We start from the raw sequence: 20,160 nt of genomic DNA on the forward strand, positions 1-20,160 counted from the left end.
ACGGGGACGGGGACGGGGACGGGGACGGGGACGGGCCCCAGCCGGTGGGGTGGGGAGCGCCCCTCACACTCCGCCGGGCGGGCAGCCGCCCCGAGCGATGGCGGGCGGGGCCGGGTCGGGTAGTGGCAGCCGGAGGGGGAGGCCCAGGCCTGAGGGGCCGCGTCCCGGGGAGCCGCTTTGTCGGGTTGCGGGTGGTCGGGATGTGGAGGGTCTTGGAGGCGCTAGCGAGCCGGGAGCTGGTTTTCTTTAATTCTGCAGGTTTTGGGCTTCCCCTCTGCCGCCTGGCGCTGCTCACTGCAGGGACGGCTGGGGGGAGCGCTGCAGCCGGTTCACTGAGAAAGGCTTTTGTTTAAAAATGAGGAAGGTTTGGAATAAGCGCCTTTCCCAGGAGGTTACGCTGGTGTGAGGGGATGCAGGTACTCTCCCGAGCAGAGGCTGCCGCCGGACTCGGGGTAAGACATCTGTCCTGGGGCTGGGGGCTTTGCTCTGGTGGGCGTCTGTGCACAAGGCTGAGGTCCCAGCGGCGTTTCTGGGTGAACCCGAGTTTTCCACACTCTTCCAGATCATCAGCAGAAGTCAGCTTAAGGCCTGGAAGCTCCCGTAGGCCTGATGGAAGGAAGGCAAGTGCTGCAAAGGTTTGCTGCTGTGGGAGATGCAGTCCCACTGGAATAGTCGGATGTCGGTCTTGTCAGCAAGATCACTGACACCCACTGCTTCAGTAATGAGATTGCACTGCTGCTCCCTCCAAAGCAAAAGGCAACATGGCGTGTAAGGTGGAGTTGATTGTCACAAATAGAAGCACCCCCCAGACATGCCTTTGGCATCTACCGTTGCCATAGCCACTGTTTAGGTGCAGACTGAAATTCTCCCAAGAGCTAAAGTAAGCAGGAAGCGGTCATGGAAATAAACAGAAGGTGAGCCCTTGTTTCCTGGAGTGTTTGCATTGCCAGCCTCCTGCTTTGGTCAGTCATACCTGCAGGTCTCCTTGTGGCAGTGGAAAGAGCAAGGTTGCTATCGCATTAAACTTTACCTGGCAGACTGCTGCCAAATCAGATTGCTCTGTGAAGTTTTGTATATGATGCGTATACAAAACAAGGTTTTGAGATTAGATTTTTTCACTTCACAGACTATTTTCATTTGGGCCACAACCAATCATCCTCACAATCAGCTTGCTCCTAGCATTCTGGCCGTCTCCTCCTTTGTTTCATTTTTTTAAAATGGTAAAACCAGGCTGACTTCAGTTCAGTGTTCGTCTCAACAGCAGTGAAGAATAAATTTTTCTACATCCATCCAACTCTGCTTAAAGGATTTTTCTTCAGATGATTCAAGTTTCACTGCTGTGAAAGTGTATCCTCAAATTGTATTTCATGAGGGGGAAAATGGTATCTGCATCGAAGCACAAGAAGAACGTTTTACAGCACATATTCAAGCAGTAGTCAACTGACATCCAACCCCAGACTGAAATCCAGGTACAAATCTACCTGTAGGCTGGTATAACTAGACTAGGCCTGTGAGTACGAAGGTCGTCTTCAGCTACCTCAGAAATTTATTGCATGTATCAGTAGGTGAGAAAAACCTATGCATTTTAATACCTCTAGAATGAGAAATTTTATGCACCTCATGGCACTGTCTCAACCTTGCAGGCTTTACAACCCAGTTCATCTTACTTCTATGCTGGTAGTGATACCCAGTCAGCAGTATATTAAGTTGATTCAATAAACTTCAGGTAAGCCACAACTGGATAGATGACACTCTCGCTTTTGGGGGCTTTGAAAAACAGAAGAACAGTGTTTCCCAAGGGTTTTGATCTTTAACTAAAGTAAATGCTAGGTTGTGCTTTCGGTCCAAGAAACTTGACCACAACCTCTGTGAAATGCCAGAGTACATCACTTTTCTCCATGCAGCAGGATTTATTAGGCTAATTAGGCTAGATAGCTATTTAAATAGCTGAGTATCTTCAAATGTGCACTTACCTTAATGTAGTTAGTAATTAAGACAAATCTTCATTTCTGAACTTCTTATTGGACATGCTGGGTGTTTAAAAAAAATGCATTGAATCATAATGCAACATATTAATGTGAAAATAGATAAGAAGATAAAACTGGTGGGAAGGGGACTCATAGCCCAAAACTAGATGTAAAAACTGACATCTAAACTAACAAATGTGCAGCAAACTTTAACACAGCTGACAATATGCCACTAAACTTCAGTCACGCTATTGTTTCCTTTGCATTTTGAAGTAGTATATGGTGCTTGTAAGCACAAGCCAAGTTTTTATTAGTGAATTCATTAGAAAATTCAAGCAGAGCAAGATGACAGAGCACCTATTAGGTGTAATTGTTGCTTGCTGGAAAGCAGCGTGACTAATGTTTGCAGGTTTTTTACTGCTATCTCCCACCCATTTGTCAGCAAGGAAAATTATAGGGCGCTTGAAATTCAGAAGTCAGCTCTGTGTTTCAGATCCCACAATCCTGCTGCTGTGTGGCGGCCAGCCTGGCGGGCACGCTGGAGGAAGAGGTGTTATCCCTGTCACTTGTTTTGTCACCGATGACATGGATGCATTAAAGTGCTACAGGCATTCCGAAATACTTAGATTTCAGTGCATCTTCCTTTCTACTTCTTTTTACTTTAATTAAACTCCTGGATGCCAGCACATATACCACAGACAGACGCTTGTGAGCAAGACAGAGACAAAATGAGAAACACCAAAAATGCTTCAGAATAAAAACTTTTTGAAAAAAAAATTTTGAAGAAACTATTTACCCCTTTTTGAAAAAAAAATCCTTTGTGGAGATCGGTCCTTGGTGGAGTGACAGCAGCACGGTATGGAATCCATAAACATGGAGATGAGAAAGACTTACCTGTTTTAGTAGCAGACTTTAAACTGATTATGGAAATTATATCGATGTGCTTTTCTCTATAATTTTATAAGCACTTAGGGAAATCTGTGAAGATTTTCTAGACCATGAGAATCCGAAAGAGGCAAAACCAGTAAAAATGCGGGGCACACAGCAGTCCAGTATCCAACACACATTAAGGGTAATCTTACCAAAACCTCTTATTACAAACATGTTGTCATTTTGATTAGAATAATTATGAAATGCTGATATAATTGGTTATTGATCAAAGAAATTGTTTAAATACCTACCTTGTTCCAGTAACTAAAGGAGCTAAACAAGTTGATGTATATGCTCACCTAAACTTTGTCAAATTTCAGACATCCCCTATAAAATCAAAAGCTATGTGTAAGTGCTGTACACAGATTTAGTTACATTGTTTTGGCTTTTTACTCGTAGCTGCCTTCCAGAGTGATGCTCCGGAACATTACTCAGGTCTCAAAATGGAAATACAATTTTCAGGACTGTTATTTAATCTCTTTATAGTTTCAACAGTTTGCTCCCCATGTGCTTACTTCCTTGGTTTGGCATCTGTTCAGTTCCTAATTCAAGCATGGAAATAAATGTGCCAAGAGTAAATTGAAAACATTTGATAACACTTAGACATCTTTATGCTGGTTTTTGTCTGCAAATTAGCTAAATGTAATTTTTGCTGCTATTCATTTTTTGTCTTACTATTCATTAAAAATAAATTTATTCACTTTTGGAAATGGAGGTGAAAACTAGCCTTATGTGCACAGAATGTGCTTACAAAGGTAGTTTCACCATGTAAAAGTGTGATTTATTTTAGAAAAGCCTCATTTTCCATAGTCAGCGTTTTCAGAACAACCAGTGGCATATCCAAATTCTTCTGTAATTACCACTCAAACAATTGAACTAAATGAGACAGTTGGGACTAACTTGGTTCGTAACCGGGAGCTGCTGACAGTGTGACAAGCCTTGCTGCAGGGAGGGGAAGAATTTCCACCCTGCCTTGTCCTTCGCAAGTGTCCCCACGCCTAAGCAACGTGAATGTGCAGCCCAGCATCTTCAATTAAACAGGTGACAAAGCAAGGTTTATGATAAAAAGCATTTTTTTTTTTTCCCACAGAAGCAGCTGATGTCTCTTTTCTGATCGCTGCGGGGTCAGTGGATTAGACGTTTGGAAGAGGGGCAGAGCAGACAGTGAGTGACAGTAATGTTTTTTATTACACCGTTCATCTGCCAACACGCTGTAGAATCCATAAAAGCCACAAAAATGAGCTTAGACTTCAGAGAGGACCTACAATACTTGTTTCTTCTTTAATGTCTTTTTTTCAAATAGCTACATCTTACTGTTTTCACAGCTCTTCAATCTTTTTTCTCTTGGTTGTGTTTAACGTGAAATGCCTTAGCTCCTATATTTCTTTTTTTAAGTGTAATAACAATCACAGCAATGGAGCAAACTTGGAAAGTATCGATATACACAATTTCAAATGATATCTTCTTGCAGTTGAAAAGATAATTTGCTTTGCTGTTGTCTTCATAGCATCCAAAAAAATAGACTATTTGAAAAGTCCTTAGGATTTTTCAATACAAAAGGGAACACAGCACAGGAAAGACATGGACCTGTTGGAGCAGGTCCAGAGAGGGACACAAAAGTAATCAGAGGGCTGGAGCACCTCTCCTGTGAGGACAGGCTGAGAGAGCTGGGATTTTTCAGCCTGGAGAAGAGAAGGCTCAGAGGGATTTTATCAATGTGTGTAAATACCTGCAGGGAATGTACAAAGAGGACAGAGCCAGGCTCTTTCCAGTGGTGCCCAGTGACAGGACCAGAGGCGATGGGCACAAACTGAAGCACAGGATGTACCCTCTGAACATCACAGAATCATAGAATCATACACTTTCTTATTGTGAGGGTGACTGACCAGCGGCACAGCTTGCCCAGAGAGGTTGTGGAGTCCCCACGCTTGGAGATATTCAAAAACCATCTGGACATGGGCCTGGGCGACTCAGTCTAGGTGGCCCTGCTTGAGCAGAGGGGTTGAACAAGGCAGCCTCCAGAGGTCCCTTCCCAGCTATTTTGTGATTCTGTGACATATACATAGGTAGAGCTTGTTGGGCAAAAGGGTAATAATCTCTCTGAAAGATGAGAAGTACAGCAATTTGAATTTTTCCAAAATGCATTGTCCATTCTGAGGAAGTATTTGGAAAATAATTCACGTCAAATTCAAAATGAGAACCTTTGCAGCAGCTGAGGTCACAGGGTTACACACAACCTCAAGCATTTTCATGCACAGGGTCGTGAACAGAGCGCTAAAAGTGGATCCAACTGCTGTCAGGTTATAAACAATTCCCAACAAATCTGTTTAAATGACAGCGTGATCAAGGCAAACTGCAGCTTCATCTTATTTGGCCTCTGATGGTGTCAAGTAAAAGCAAATGACATCTGAAAGGCTTTATCATGAAGCTTGGGAAGATCTTTTCATTTCATATGGTCAGTATACCCCAAGGAGAATAAAGCACAATCCAGCAGCTGTCAGCAAGTGAAAGGAGACTGAAGTTTCATAGTAAAGATGTTTAGACCATAAGAAACTTTGTCTTGTTGAGTTACAAAGATTTTACAGAGAAACCCAGAATTCTGGCATAAAGATGCCATCTTTATCACCCAAATCCAGAACTTTGTGGGGAGAAGGTCTTGCTGTTGGCTTCCGCTCACTCGTAAAATCTTTGAACTCTTTTCTAGGGCTGAATTGAAACCATCAGGCTTTCCCAGTTCAGTATGTTAATGCTTTGTCTAGGGCTTTTGCTGCTGTTGCTCTTCTTGAGAAAAGAGCTACAGGCAGTTTTATCTAAATAAATCAAGGCACTTTCTCTTTTTTTTTTTACATTCCAACTGTTGTGATAATTTTTTCCCATATGCAGAAGCACTACCCAGTATGTCCAGCACCAGATGTGTGCTAAAATATGCCAATAGACATCTTGAATATTTTGTCTAATCGAGACTGTAGCACACACTTGCTCATGTATATCTTTGAAAGTGACAAAAGGGTGTTATATAGTCTAAAATCATAAAAATCCACTTGCAATGTCAAATCTGTACAGTGATTTCTGGACATCCCTGAGCTGAATGCGAGAAAATCCATTGCTCTCCACTGCAGATTTTAGAAAAGTTAAAGTCGCTTGAACAAAGTACTGTTTCAGGGGATGACAACCGGTGATTAATTTTCAGGTTATGTGGACAACTCAGAGTGAACCAGCTGAACAGACAGGAGAGGACAGCTGCTGTCGAGGACAGGTAGCACCAAGGGACACAGTGGCAATATGGCAAGTTTCACAATTGTAATCTGAAGGCCACAGAGCGAGCGACTGGAGTACAAATATCCTGAGAGATCTGTCTTTGTCCAAGCTAAATCCCAGATTCTTTTCACCCGTGCAGTCCAGGGGAAGAATCCCTTAGTAAGTATTGGTAACCCCTAGTACGTGATGGGAACAAGAAAAGCTAAAAGTCTAGTGGAAGTACTGTCAAAGTCCCCTCTAAATACAGGTTGAGAAGAAAATTGGCAGCTATCAACACTGTTGAGGTAATATTTTGAGCTGCGCATAAAGTTTGTTGGAAGACCAAATAAGAGAGTTTCAAATCTGTTGGATCAGAACGAATAAAACCCATTGATGTTAAGAGCAAGGACAAAGAAACTAGAGGCAAACCCACTGTCCTGTCTCCTGGTGCTGGGATGTGGTATCCGTGCTCAGGTAGGTATGCAACTCCTACGAGCCCAGCATTTCCCTCACTTCTCAGTTTCAGAGAGCCTCTAACCTTCCTCCCCCATCCCCAGCATGATCACAAATGCAGTAGCAGCCCAAGCTGGACCCAGGGAAGATGTTGATTTGGAGCTAGATGTTCTCCAGCTCAGAAGATTCCTCCAGGGCTGGAGTGCCTTGAGGGTATTTTCCCCTAGAGAAAAGACAGTAACTACTCACATGAGAATTTTGCCTAAACAGGCATCACAACCAAAACTCTGCTTTTTAACATCCTTTCAGGAAGAAAAATGAAAGAAAAAAAAAAGGAGCGTTTTAGTTGCAGATTTGCTGCTGTTAATAAAGTTTTAGAACAGCCTACACTTCCAAAGCGACAATCGACACCAGGGAATGCTGCTTTGCAAAAGGAAAAACTTAAAAGTAACTGTTTCAAATTAGTCAACTCTTAATGGCAATACAAAGGAAAAGCCCATTATGGAAAGAAAAACTATAGACTTTCCCAAGCTAAACTTTAAAAGAATACTTATTCCTTAACAAACAATACCCCTTTTGTTGCCAGGGTTCACATCGATGGCCAAAGAGGATGGAATCACAGACCTGGAGCTCCGTCTCAACGGCAGGGACGCAGAGGACCCACACTGGGAGTTGTTCTGCCTCTACAAGGGGCTGCAGGTAAGGAATGAGAAGACAAATTCAGGCAAATTCACATGCATCAAGAAGGGAATAAAGGAAACCTGCTTTCTTCCATCTATTTCTAGCCCTTTTTGCAATGGAAGGAGTGAGGTATTTCTCATTAGTTTCTTTCAAAAACTGAAATCAGATGGATTTCTTGGTGGTTTTTGTCCCCCTGTCCCTAGACAATTAAAACCTATGCTGTTTCAGAGACAGTTCTTAGGAGCACATTTACTTCTAGGAAACTCAGATCTTGTGTCTTAAAGACTGGCACTTATTTGTAGAATAGCAGATTATATATATGTGTGTGTGTGTGTGTATAAATAAATGGCTACTTATAAGTAGCAGATAATCTGTCACTCCTCACCTCAGCTTCTCACTCATACAAACAAAAAAACATCTACATGGAAAAATCCACAATAAACAGCTTTCTGTCTATTCACAAATTTTATTCTACATTAGAGGCAGCAGCTCTACAGAGCAGTGGCATCGATGATCCTGGGAAACAATTAATTCAAGGCAAACTGCTGCATGTAAAAACACATTTGCCATAATGTGCTTGGATTTTATCAGATGTATCAACATAACTAGAAGATAATTGTACCTGAAGTTTCTAGACCATGGCATTAGGAAAGCTTCTCACAGAGACTGCAGGCTGGGTTTAAGCAGAAGACACTGTACGTACTTCTTATTAGAACATATTTACATTAAATAAGGTCACCGAAAAATGTTTAAATATATGTACCGGATGGCAGTTAAGGGCTTTGGGATCCATTGTGATGGAATGAATAACATTAAAGCAAATCTAACACATCACTATCAGCCTTGGATCACTGTCTTGAACGCGGGAGATAACCTGTCTCCTACCAGCCCGTTTACATAAAATCGCAGTTGTACCGTATGTTGTTACTTGCGCAGTCTTGCCCTGGCTTAGAGGCAGGAATGCTGCATGTACGTGATGGGTAGCCCCGAATTGCAGTAAATGTGTAGAAAGGATTTGTCATCTCACCACCACAGACTTTGGCCCAGAGGCTGCTCTGAGTGAGTTCCCTCGTGCTGGTCGCTTCCGACGCTCAGAGGAGGAGAAACAGATGGAAAAATCCTTCACACAAACTGGATCTTAATCGCTGAAAGAAGAGACGTTGAAAAATGCTGGCTTGATACATCTACATAAATACCATTGAGATAAAGATTGATTCCAGTCAGCCTTCTGAATCGTGTCACTGAAGTGTGCAGCAAGTTTGCAAGAAGTTCCATACCATGGTGTTCTCTCCAGCATCACTAAACTTGTGTTCATTTGCTGTCTGAGGACACAGAAGGGGAAGGAGCTGCTCAGCAACACTTTTCGGAACTGTTAGTTGTCCCACTAGTCATAAAGTATACTAAAGGTTGATTTACATTAACAAAATAATTACTTGTATTGCATCCTCCTTATCAGTGGATTACATATCAGCAGACGTTTAGATAAATATGTATTCACTACATGGCAACGGTATCATAAAGTGCCACTGTTCAGGTGTCACTTTGAGGTCTCAAAATCTACATGTGACAACAGATTGCTTTATAAACTCGTCATTTCTAATTTCTCCACCTTTCCCACCTACCCCAGGACATTTCAGGGATCAGTTTATCCTTATTAGGTCCCACCACCAATTTTTCTTTCACCCTGGGGAGTAGTCTTTCCCAGGGCCTGGCCAGGCTGGTACACAATTGCATGTTTTGGAGAAACTCAAACCCCACCAATTTGTTTAATAGAAACGTCTTCCTTGTGCTGCATTCCTGTTACCCAGCCACACCTCTTCTGCCCTTCTGAGGATCTTACAAAACTGGGAACCTGCTTAACAAGTTCACTTCTTATTACCCACAGGCAAAGACAGTTTCCTCCTTGTACTCGCTGCAGTTCAGCTCTTCCCACCTCTCTCCTCCTGAGCTACGTCCTCATTCCTCCCGACTCCACCACACTCCTTTCTTACCACACACCAAGCGGAGACCATGGTATTTTATGAACATGTTTTGGATCAGGTTGTCTATCCAGGCAATTTGCTTCACCTTTGAAGTGCTCACAAATTACTCCCCACAGATCTCGTGACCTGAGTTATGAGTCATTTTTTTAATTGACTTTTATAAAAACCAATGTACAAGTGCTTTTTCAGAAAAGCCTGATGGTACGGACTGTTCCCATCAGTGGGAAATGTAACCCTAGATTCCTTCCTGGAGTTCACGGTGATAGCTGTTTTAGTTTTTAATTGTGTCTAATGAAATACATATCAGAAGCTACATTACAACTTTTTAACAAAATTGCCAGCCTTTCACTGGTGCTTTCAGCTGTGTTGAGATATGAGTAGCGTGTGGGATTAGACTGTACCAGACCCAACCTTCTTGCACTGGCAGCAAGGCAATTGTGTTCAGTGCATGCCAGAGTGAAATCCTAAAGAGACACATGTACTGGGCAGCGCTGATAAAATGTCTAAGTGATATTACAGCTTATGCAGTGAATGATGAAACTATTTTGGAGATGCCACAAGTAAAAGGAGAGCGGCTACAGCCAATGGACAACAGAGAGCTTGCGTGTTTCAAGGTAAGATTTGTGTCTGCTTCCTGACAACTTCTCCAGGCTTACCTGAGCAACGAATACACCACTTCAAAAAAAGTGAAAACAGCAAGGGAGCTAATAAAAATTTAAACAAATGTAGCAAAAGATTTAAAAATACTAAGATTCATGGACCTGACTTATTTTTGTCCTTTTGACATTAGGCCAGAATGCAGCAGGTGGAGTTTATACGGGGGTGGAACCACACACCAGACATCTTCTGGTGAAGGGTGAGCAGAGTTGGTAAGCAGAAAAGCTCAGCATGTTCTTTGATATTCCATGTTTTAACAATGGGATCCTCTTTGAACCAAGTCCAGCTCTCCATTTGACTTGACAGCCAAGCTCTCCGTGGGATTTTGGCCCTGTCTACCCAAAAGATCAATTTTCTTACGTGCCTGTGATCTTTTCCACTAAGGACTGCAACTCTGTGCATCAACGTGGGAACTGTAGATGGGGGAGACAACTTCCACTTCACTAGCTGAGATCGGTGGAGCTCAGCCGCGCTGCCAAAGACAGAGCTAACCACCCTCCTTACGAGCGCCCCAGAACTGCAAACATTTACCCGCATGCTTAACTCAGCGGATGAATGGCCTCGTTGAGCTTGCTATGGCTGTTTATGTGCAGAAGTTACTCACGTAACTGTTTGCAGGACGTAAGCCAAAATGCAAAACTTAGTTTCTTGCCTTGGCTTCACCACAGTAAGCTCTTCATACAGACACGCTGTATTTTCAGAGGCCAGAGTCAAGTGGTTAAAGAAATCAACTGTTACAGCAACAACGACTTAGATCAAAACAGAAGCTGTTTTCAGGTAAGTCTCTTCAAGGAAAGACCATTTACCTCAGAAGTTCAGTCTGAGATTTGAGCACAAACAAGGTTTTATTTACTCACTGTTTTAAAACTGTGAATACTAAGCTTTTGCCACGTACAGCCTTAGAGGTGATGAAGTTCAGCATTTGGGACAGATCTTGAAGGTGATGGGGGATACCACGGTATGGCAGCAGAGAAAATGGTATTTTCTAGCTCTAGTTGGTGGCCCAGCACTCAACAAACCCGTGTTTTGATTAAGTACGTGCACTGAAATGGTCAAGAAAAGTCATGTCAGAGAGAGCCTGGCTATTACTGGATGTTACGAAGACTGTCACTAACCACTTTGCAGACTTTCTAGCTATCTTAACAGGCTTGAAATATGCTGAGGGTTCCAGGAGGCCAGTCGGCACATTGCACTGGCTTGCCCCAGCCATACTGTGTCCTAATTTAACCTATTCTTTGCATTTAGCCCTGCTTTTTAGTCCACGCAGCATAACCTCCCATGGAAGCTGCTTCAACTCCTCAGGTAACATTTGAAGAGCATTTTGAGATTGCATGAAATGCCCTTCTTTGGTGAAGGTCTGCGGTAAATGCAACTTGTTTATACTGCTGAGATGTTACTACTCCCTCAAGCATTGAGAAAATGCAGCAGTAGCTGCATGCAATTGTATACGCTTCCGTATTTGCTCAGTTACATGAAGCCTGTGTTGTCCAGAGTCCATAATTCCTTGTTCCTCCTCAAACACCCCTTTTCAAGGTGATTTTCATTTCTGTTTTTTTCTCTAGTCCAACCGTCTCTTGCTTGGTTTTCTCTCTGGTTGCAGCATGCCAGGGTTATGCCGCAGGCAAGAACTTTACAGTGAGGAGCTGCCAGTGCTGCAGGCAAATCCCAGTTGAGTCGGAAGGCGGCAGCTGGGACTGGCCATTGCCCAAAGCTGTGCTGACCTGGCTGGCTACCAGGGCTCCGCCTGCGCCCGGCGCACGCTCACGGACGTTCATGTCACCCAGCTGTATTGGAGCATTCACTACCAAGTCACACCTATGGCAGCAGCGGCAACAGTAAATGCCCAAGTAACAGAGTTTAAGCATGGCCTCTTTGGCACCGCTTTTTGTGCTTGGAGGTAAAAAGATGCTCAGAAAGCAAGAAAAGGCTTGGAATCAAAAGAAGCAGCATTCCCTGGAACCTGCAGCTGGGTGAGGCTACTTCTGCAGTCTGGCACAAGGGACACGGCAGAGCAGCCTATTAAAATGCAGCTGCAGTTGCATCGGGCGCACTAGTGATTTCACGGTACGTACAGACACGTACTGATCTCACATTCAATGTCAAGCACAGCTTTTAAGGCCTTCAGACTGAATTACAACTCTGGAACCCTGACAGTGCTCACCACCTGACTTTGAGAACAGCCATGCTCTTGTTTCCAGCCTGTACCTACTGAGAACCCTATAATGAAGGGAATTTACTTCTATACAGCTTATTAGAAAGTTTCAGCTTATGCCATCAGCCCTCAGACAGTAAATCTCGTCTTTAAGCCTGTATACAATCAATGTCGTGTCATGTTTATCCACTCCGATTCACGTTAGCCTTCGTTTCAGTCCGAGCCAACTTGGCTAATGCTGCTCCCCAGCTGTGTATGCATCAAGGTAACAGCTGCAATGAATATGTGTACAAAATTGCACATTGTTTGCATGTTTTTGACAGCAAAGATTATGATAAACCTTTGAGAAAGAGTGAGCCGAAGCTTCCATAGACGTATCTTAATGGTGACATCGCAGACGAGGCTCAGAGGTGTTTTGTTGTTCAGCTGAGAGTGGGGGTGCAGCGGCTTTGAGTGAGAGGATTTTTCTTTATCGAGGTTTGGGAGACTTTCGCTGCAGGACTGTACAGGTGCCGCATAGTTCATCCTTAAAGAAAAGGTAGTAAACTGTCTTAACCCTTCACACGCACAGCTTGAAGGGATAACACAGAAAATGAGCTTTGCACAGAAACAAGGACAGGTGAGGGGTCCTCCTGGAGAAGCTGAAATGCCTCTGATTCAGCACCGCAAATTCTCCTCTACTGCCCTCCAGTAACTAAAGGGAATCTGTAAGTGCACTGTTTTCTCCCACTGATTTACCTCTTTCACATCTCACCTTTCTGCCATCAAATCCATGCATTTTTTGGTCTTTTCTCCTCGGGTTGTTCTGCTTGCCCTCAATTCCATCCTAACCTTAATCTCCATCTTGCTGTTGTCTTTTGCTCTTTCCCTTAAGGCTCTTCTTTTCCCTCCCAGGGCACTCTCTGGTGTCTGTGTGGAAGCGTGTGTGGGGCTGAATGTGGTGCTTGAGCTTTTTGCCTCCCAAAACATTTAGCATTTGTTTTAATTTTCACCTCCATGCTCACTTCTTGTGTTCATCTCCTGAAATTTCTTTCTGGGCTATGTCCAATCTGGCTTCTCTCTCAAACCATTTTCCAAAGGCTTTTTGATTTCAGACACATCAAATGCAGGATCCTTTTCCTCCTCACACTGTCCTGAAAACTCTTCTTCCTGTGGCTCATGCTTTTCCTGACTTCTTTCCCATCTTTTTAACCCTTTCAGTGTCCTCCAGGAGGCTCCTCCCCCAAGTCTTTTAGCAGCGTGGGCACTCTGAGTAGCCCCCAACAAACCCTAATATCACATAGGTGTGCTCTTATAATCCAGATTTGCCTCCTGCACAAAAAAAGCTGTTACACAATTTCTTCTCTCGTTTTGTAGACACCTAGCCATCAGCTGAAGCTCCTTTTGGCTTAATCAGACCTTTGCTCCTCTGTTTTCCTTCTTCTACCCACTTTTCTCATCATTGTGCCTGCTGCCACCATCCCAGCTGTCACTGATGCCTATTCCCTTCCACCTGGACTTCTCTCCAGGTGCTCTCATTTAGACTGGTCCGAACATGTAAGAACTTATCTTCCCTGAGTTCTTGTCCATCTCACATCTCATTTCACCTTCACAAATAAAATGTCTTGCTTATACCTGTGAGAGAACAGCTGCCCTCCAGACTTTTGCTAAGTGCATCATTTATACTCCTGTTACCTCTAGCTCTGCTGTTTTCTGCCACACTTAACACAACTACTTGTTTTCAGCTTTGGTGTCCTCCACACCCTTACTTTTGCCTTTGTGCAGTCCCAAGAGATCAGCTTTTGCTTCACTGACCCATCACGCCAGCCTTCACGGTCCTCTCTGAGTTTTAAGGCCAACTTTATTATTTCTTCCATGTTGTCCCTCAAGTCTGCAAGTTTCCTTCAAACCTTCCAAAGCGACTTCACTCGTAAGAATTATCCTCGACTGAGATAATAACACAATCTTGTTTAGATTGCATGTGTCATTTTTGTTTCCTATGACAGAGTGCAATTGCAGGTTCCTTGCACTGTCCGTGACTCGGGGGGGGGACCCACAGCCTTTTTGCTGCGTGCAGCCTCTGGCACAAGGGCTCCTGCTCAGAAACCCGACAGAGCCTTCAGTGCGGTCCCATAACCCAGGGTGTAACCACCACCACCTGCAAGCACCCCGCACACTTTCTAGGCCCTACATGAAGAGGGCAAGCATAAAGAACAGGAACACAACTGAGGGACAAGTATGTTTAGAGAGAAGATATGCCGAGGAGTGATTAGCACAAAAGCAACCTCAGCCTGAGGAAATTAATAACTGACTTATGCAGGGGTTAGGGACAGTTGAAGCAAGCCTGGCCACCAACACAGAGGTTAAAAACCTGTTTTCCTTGAAGCAACGGGCTCCGAAGCCCTTTGCTGGCCAAGGCAAGGTGCGTTACCCAGGAGGAAGAGTCACGCTCTCGGTTCAGAAGTGCCAAGTTTGGACTGAAGGTGTATTCCTCACCCATATGCCAAACAATTATCTTGACATTGCTAAAGTAAATTTAAATACAGTCCTGTCCCCTAGTGCAGGACTGCTGGTTTCTAAACACCCAGCCCTCCTCCGGTGTACTGCCCTGCTCGCACTTGACCTTCCTGCCCAGCGCTGCATTACTGATTTACTAGTAAGGGCAGAGAAACTGCTCTTTAGTGCAGCTAAATAAGAAAAACTGTTTTTCCAGACATCCTTGATGTCGTATGAGAGATGAGAAACAGCAGGCCGTCACCTAACTTAAGTTAAATCAGCCACATTTGATGCCAGCCAAGAGAGACGCGTGTTCAAAACAAAAACAGTTGCTTTATGAAACCACGCATTGATCGGCTGCCTTCCTGTCTAGGATTCATAGGCAACTTCTTGGCCTACAAGCACCTGCAAGGCTGAACAAATTAACTTTTAGGTAACCTGATGCCCTGGAAAAACATGAAGATAAGAAAAAAAAAAAGTCACTTCACAGTCATTTTAGGTATTTACACTTTGAACTTAAACTTTGTTTAGAAGTAGGCGCTCTGCTCTCTCCAGTTTAGAGCTGCATAGGTGAGAAATAACGGCTGGGGGGGAAATTAATAAAATAAATGCTGTTAGGATACAGAGTTTCAATCTTCTATTTAGCTTGTTTCAGAGTATTTCTCCATTGACTTGGTGTTCTGTTATGCACAAAATATGCTATATTCTCACCACAACCTAAACGTCAAACCCGCAAAAGTCCGAGTCGTGCTCCCCTACCAATTACAGCCTGGTGACCAGCCTGTGAGGGCAGTGGAAGGATCCCACGGGGGGCTGTTTGCTTTGGGAAAAGTCTGCAAAGTAAGATTTGAGCAGAAGAAAGCACTTGCACTTTTGAATTTGCTCTGTTCGTACCCATCGTATCAGGTATTACATTTGCCTAAACAAGAGTTACTAACCTGGCCAGCAGGACATGGTACCAAGAACGTTTAGTCATAAGCAACGAGGTGGCTAAAAGGAAGGGAACATGCAAATGGAGATGCAAGATTTAGTCAAAATAAGACTTGGGACAGCAAAACACCAAACAGCTAACATCAATGCAACTACTATAAGAGAGGTACCATTCTCATGGTAGTTGCAGAAAACAAGTGAATCAGAAGAAAATGCTGAGTCAGGAGAGAAGGAGGGAGGAACAGAGCTGGGAGCACCCATGGAAGCAGCAGCAGCACCGAGGCAGGGGCAGCTGCTGGCAGAATCGCATCCACAGCGGCACAAACTGAATCTCTGCCCGTGTTACCAGCCTCTGGGACAAGGTGACAGGGCTGCTTTGCTTCACAAGCTCCTCTTAACCGGGTAAGTCAGGTCAGTATTCAGTCAGACACTGCATACTTAAAACTTGCGATTGTTACCAATTCAGTCTATTGACCTGCAAATATTCCTATTACGGGAAAGGATGAAGAAAACACTTTCTGTTAACTATATCAAGCTAAATATATAGTTACTCAGCCAGTCAAACAGATTCAGTCTGACTGCAACAAAATCCAGTTATGGCTGTGCATTTATTATTGCCCAAAAGACACTGGTTTGCCTCTGGTTAATATTCACCATGGAAATACTCTGTGTTAAAACTTGACTTCAATAAGTAATTTTCTGTATTATGAAGCCAATTTGTATTCATAACTACTTACTGTGACTTATTCAGACTTTTTTTTTTTTTGTTTAATGTTTTTTAAGGTTAAAACTGATCTTTATCACCCCTTGTGTTCCCTCCTGAGCACAGCTCCTGGGCAGCGGTCCTGGCTTTCTGTCCTTCCCACTCAGAAGCGTCATCCAGCTGCTCGGAGCAGATCTCAGAGAAACTCTTCTTCCTTTTCCACCCCGACCACTGCTCCCGCTGCCTTTGCGACACGTAAGCCCTCTCACTCCAGTGCTCTGAAGGCCAGGAAGTCAGTTACTAAACTCAAATTACCTTTTCAAAGTTCTTTATTCTTTTATTCCCCCGCTGTAAGTACAAATCAGCACAGACAAAAATAACAAAAAAGCCTCTATGCCTGGGTCATTATACCTTCGGATATTCTTGCCAGTGTTTGCAGGCTTTTCTTCGCCCAGCTGAGCTGCCAAATCAGATGGGGAGAAACACGCTCTTGTTTGCAGCACGCTCGGTGCGGTCCAAGGCTTATCACCTGCTTAACGCTGACAATCCATTCCCTCCTTCCAGCCAGGAAGGCTGAGGCTTTGCTCTCATTTCTTCCGTGATCGAGCAGTGAAAAGAATAATTTTCAGACTGCGAATAATAATAATAAAGAAAATGCAACTTTTATATTATTTTTTCCCCTGGATGCCACTCATGATCTTCACCTTTTACCCTTGCTTCAACAATCACACTTGTTCTGACCGATTGTCATCGGAACATCTTAACTGTCTTACATTAAGCAGATAATTAATCAGGAGCTGATTTAATTATGAATGGCTACAGCTGGATTGTGGGTGGTCTGCCTCACACCTGGCCAAGGAGCTCCAGTGGTGTCCAGGCTACACGGAGCTTCCCTGTTCTCAACTCTGCCTTACAACCACCCTCCTTTACCCGTCCCCCCCGCCTTAAAAGCAGCTTCTCAATCCTCAGGTCCACTGAAGAGCAGATGCTCCAAGAGAGACAGTCATTGCCCAGCTCTTCCTTCGCAACCCAAAGCTTCTGCGCGACTTTGATGAAAGTATCTTTAATTGCTGTACAACTCTCCTGCCACATCCACCAGGTAACACAGGAGGAGCCGCTTGTCACCCACAGTACAGTATTATCAAGTATGTGAAAAGCACAATGAAGTAGATGAGATACATTATTGTGTTCGTGACCTTGGAATAAACCAGCAGCGGTAACATTACTCCATCAGAAACATGGAATTTGTACTTACTATTTATTAAAGCATAAGTCTCCACACCAAGCGCTATGTGTGGCATGGGGGGAATTACAACCTGAAACACGCAGTTTAATCCTCAAATGCAAATATTAAAGTGTTCAATTGTCAGAAGACTCTGAAGACAGTATGATAGAATCACAGAAGTGCCTAGGGTGGAAGGGACCTTTCAGATCATCTAGTCCAACCGTCGACCTAACTCTGACAAAGCCATCACTAAACCACATCTCTAAGCACTATGTCTACCCATCTAAACACCTCCAGGGATGGTGCCTCAACCACTTCCCTGGGCAGCCTGTTCCCATGCTTAATAACCCTTTCAGTGTAAACATTTTTCCTAATATCCAATCTAAATCTCCCCTGGCGCAACTTGAGGCCATTTCCTCTTGTCCTATCGCCTGTTACTTGGGAGAAGAGATCAACCCCCACCTCTAAGATAATCTACAGCTAAAAGCAACGACTCCAGCAGTGTGGGGTTACCATGCTGCCCACTCACTGTGTCGCACCTGATCCGCGCTCATTCTTTTAGAAAGTTGTCTCCAAAGAAACACAATCCAAGATTTCAATATACAAAACCCCAAAGGTAATTCTTTGGGATTTTCCATTGTTCTGCACAGTCCCCAAGATAGAAACTTCTTTAAGAAAAATTTTATGTACATGCAGTAGGCTTTCCTAACAGATAAATAAGAAATAAAAATGCTAAAGTAATGCTCTGATCACTAAAAAGTAGAAAGCTACCTTCCAAGTCAATACAAAACCTAAAATATGCTGCATAATAGAGACGAGCCGTGATATTAATAGAGGTCAGCTTTCTTCTGAGACTCGAGTATTTACATTTCTAAAACATGGAGAACTCATTCTTGTGATAATTTACTGCATGATTTGTTCAATATTAATACATTTAGACAATTTAATAAATGGCATTTTAGAAAAATACTGAAGGAACGTGGAAAGACTAGACCTAAACAAAAGGGAAAAACCTATTCCATGATTGATTTCAAAATATATATAAAACAACTTGGTCTATTCAGTATTCAGTGATAATTTGTAAACTAATGTAATATTGAAAATGAATGTAAAGGGGTTTACAAATAAACCACAGCAAAGAAAGGTCTTGTTCTTGGAAGAAGCTGTTGGACTGGATAACACTGGGACGTTATGATGTGAAACTACTCAGGGCACAGCGCCCAGCCCTGCGCTTATCTCCGTACCCCCCACCAGCATCGATACAGAAAGTAACGACATTGGGCAGGTTTTGCCTTGCACTTGAAACTCAGTTTACCTGAAATAAAATAGGTAAAAATATAGAGCTCGGATGAATGTAAGCAGGCAACAGCGAGTTGTAAAACAAGTCCGTGAAAGGATGCAGAAATCCATACAGGGCAACTCAGTTTCATATTGCTAAAGCAAAGAAAGGCTGAGAACTTTGTGACAAACTCAGTCTGGAATACTATCCAAATCCATGCAAATCTAAGGGAAAAAAATATGAACCTGGATGTACTTTAATTAAACATTGCCAGATGGCCTGTATGTAGTACACAGATTTTTGTCAGCCTTTGCTCTAGGTGAAATTCAAATGTGGGAAGTGGAGAATCTACAATCTGCACAGTTCTGTATTTTCTTGGTAGAGAAATATGGAAATGATCCTTCAGAAAGTACATCCAAAACACATTTGGCAATTTTCTTATTTAACAGTTGCTTCAAAAAGTTACACCGATTTGGACTGCCTGGTGGCAGTGACAGCCCACGCGCACGACAGCGCCGCGGGAGGTCTCTTAAAGTCTGAGCTGATCGTCTTCAATGCAGGGGAAGGGGAACAAAGTTCAGGCCAACTTTATGCACCCAACTGCAAGACATTCCAGCTGTCTGAACCGTTTACAAAGCAGGAATCCAGCTGATATAGGTTATCCCACATGGAATATATCATTGAATTATTTACTTTTAAATGAGTAATTGCAAAACTATACCTGTGGGAAGTTAAGATAAGTATTTATAGTGCATACAGTTCTTTGAAAGAGCTCCCCAGCTGGGCAGTCTGTCGTGTGTACCAAATGTACAGCGATTAATCCACAGTCAAAGACAGTAATTGCAAATAATGTACCTTTTGGAAGTTATAATAGGGCTGCTATCTGGGCATTAGCGCTCTCGTAGCGGAGAGGCCCTAAAGGTACAAGTAGTAAATTAAACATAACGTTTCCATGGCTGAAGTTCAGATTAACAGATAGTTCCAATACTTAAAATAAACGTTTTTCCTCTAAGCACTCTTCTTCACTCCCCTGGCATTATTGCTAGCCAGAACTTTTAAAGTCGTTGCTAAAAAGAAGGTCCTGAGGGTCGCTATTTTGTTCAAGTACGAGATCTATAAACTAAGCCAGACTGCCATCCTTCACGCTACTTTAGTGAAGGACGCTTCTGAAAACAGGTTTTTTTCCTAAGAGTAAAAACACCCATAGTGAGATTTTGACTTTCTTTAATTTAAAGATTGTATTACAGAAAAGTTTAAGTAAGGAATCCTTATAAGGATTAACTCTTGACATAATATATTGCCAAGATACAGTGTAGCTGCAAGGGCTCTATGTGAACCTTCATATAAGTTGCTGTCTTACATACACAGTCGCCGAACAACAAAAATGGTATTTACCATTTGTAAGAGAAGACAGTGGTATTTAAACAGTCCTTTCACCAGTGTGTTCTGGTTTCCCCAAATTAGAAACATGCCATACTAAAACTGTAAA

General features: G+C 43.1%; 1 long non-coding RNA gene across 6 annotated transcripts; it reads left to right on the forward strand.

The window, feature by feature from the left end:
• The first annotated feature begins 15 nt into the window (after positions 1-15).
• On the forward strand, positions 16-13,927 carry LOC141750679 (uncharacterized). Of its 6 annotated transcripts, none has more exons than XR_012590044.1 (10): positions 16-452; positions 563-620; positions 3,988-4,061; positions 6,088-6,314; positions 6,403-6,608; positions 7,174-7,286; positions 8,304-9,864; positions 10,041-10,119; positions 10,214-10,684; positions 11,470-13,927. It is a non-coding gene; the product is annotated as an uncharacterized LOC141750679 (long non-coding RNA). The 6 variants fall into 6 exon arrangements; XR_012589964.1 differs by having other exon boundaries at positions 22-452; positions 9,154-9,864; positions 11,508-13,927; XR_012590002.1 differs by having other exon boundaries at positions 22-452; positions 9,154-9,864; positions 10,292-10,684; positions 11,508-13,927.
• Positions 13,928-20,160: the final 6,233 nt, after the last annotated feature.

This window comes from Larus michahellis, chromosome 1 (genome assembly GCF_964199755.1).
Source record: "Larus michahellis chromosome 1, bLarMic1.1, whole genome shotgun sequence".
NCBI classification, from domain to species: domain Eukaryota; kingdom Metazoa; phylum Chordata; class Aves; order Charadriiformes; family Laridae; genus Larus; species Larus michahellis.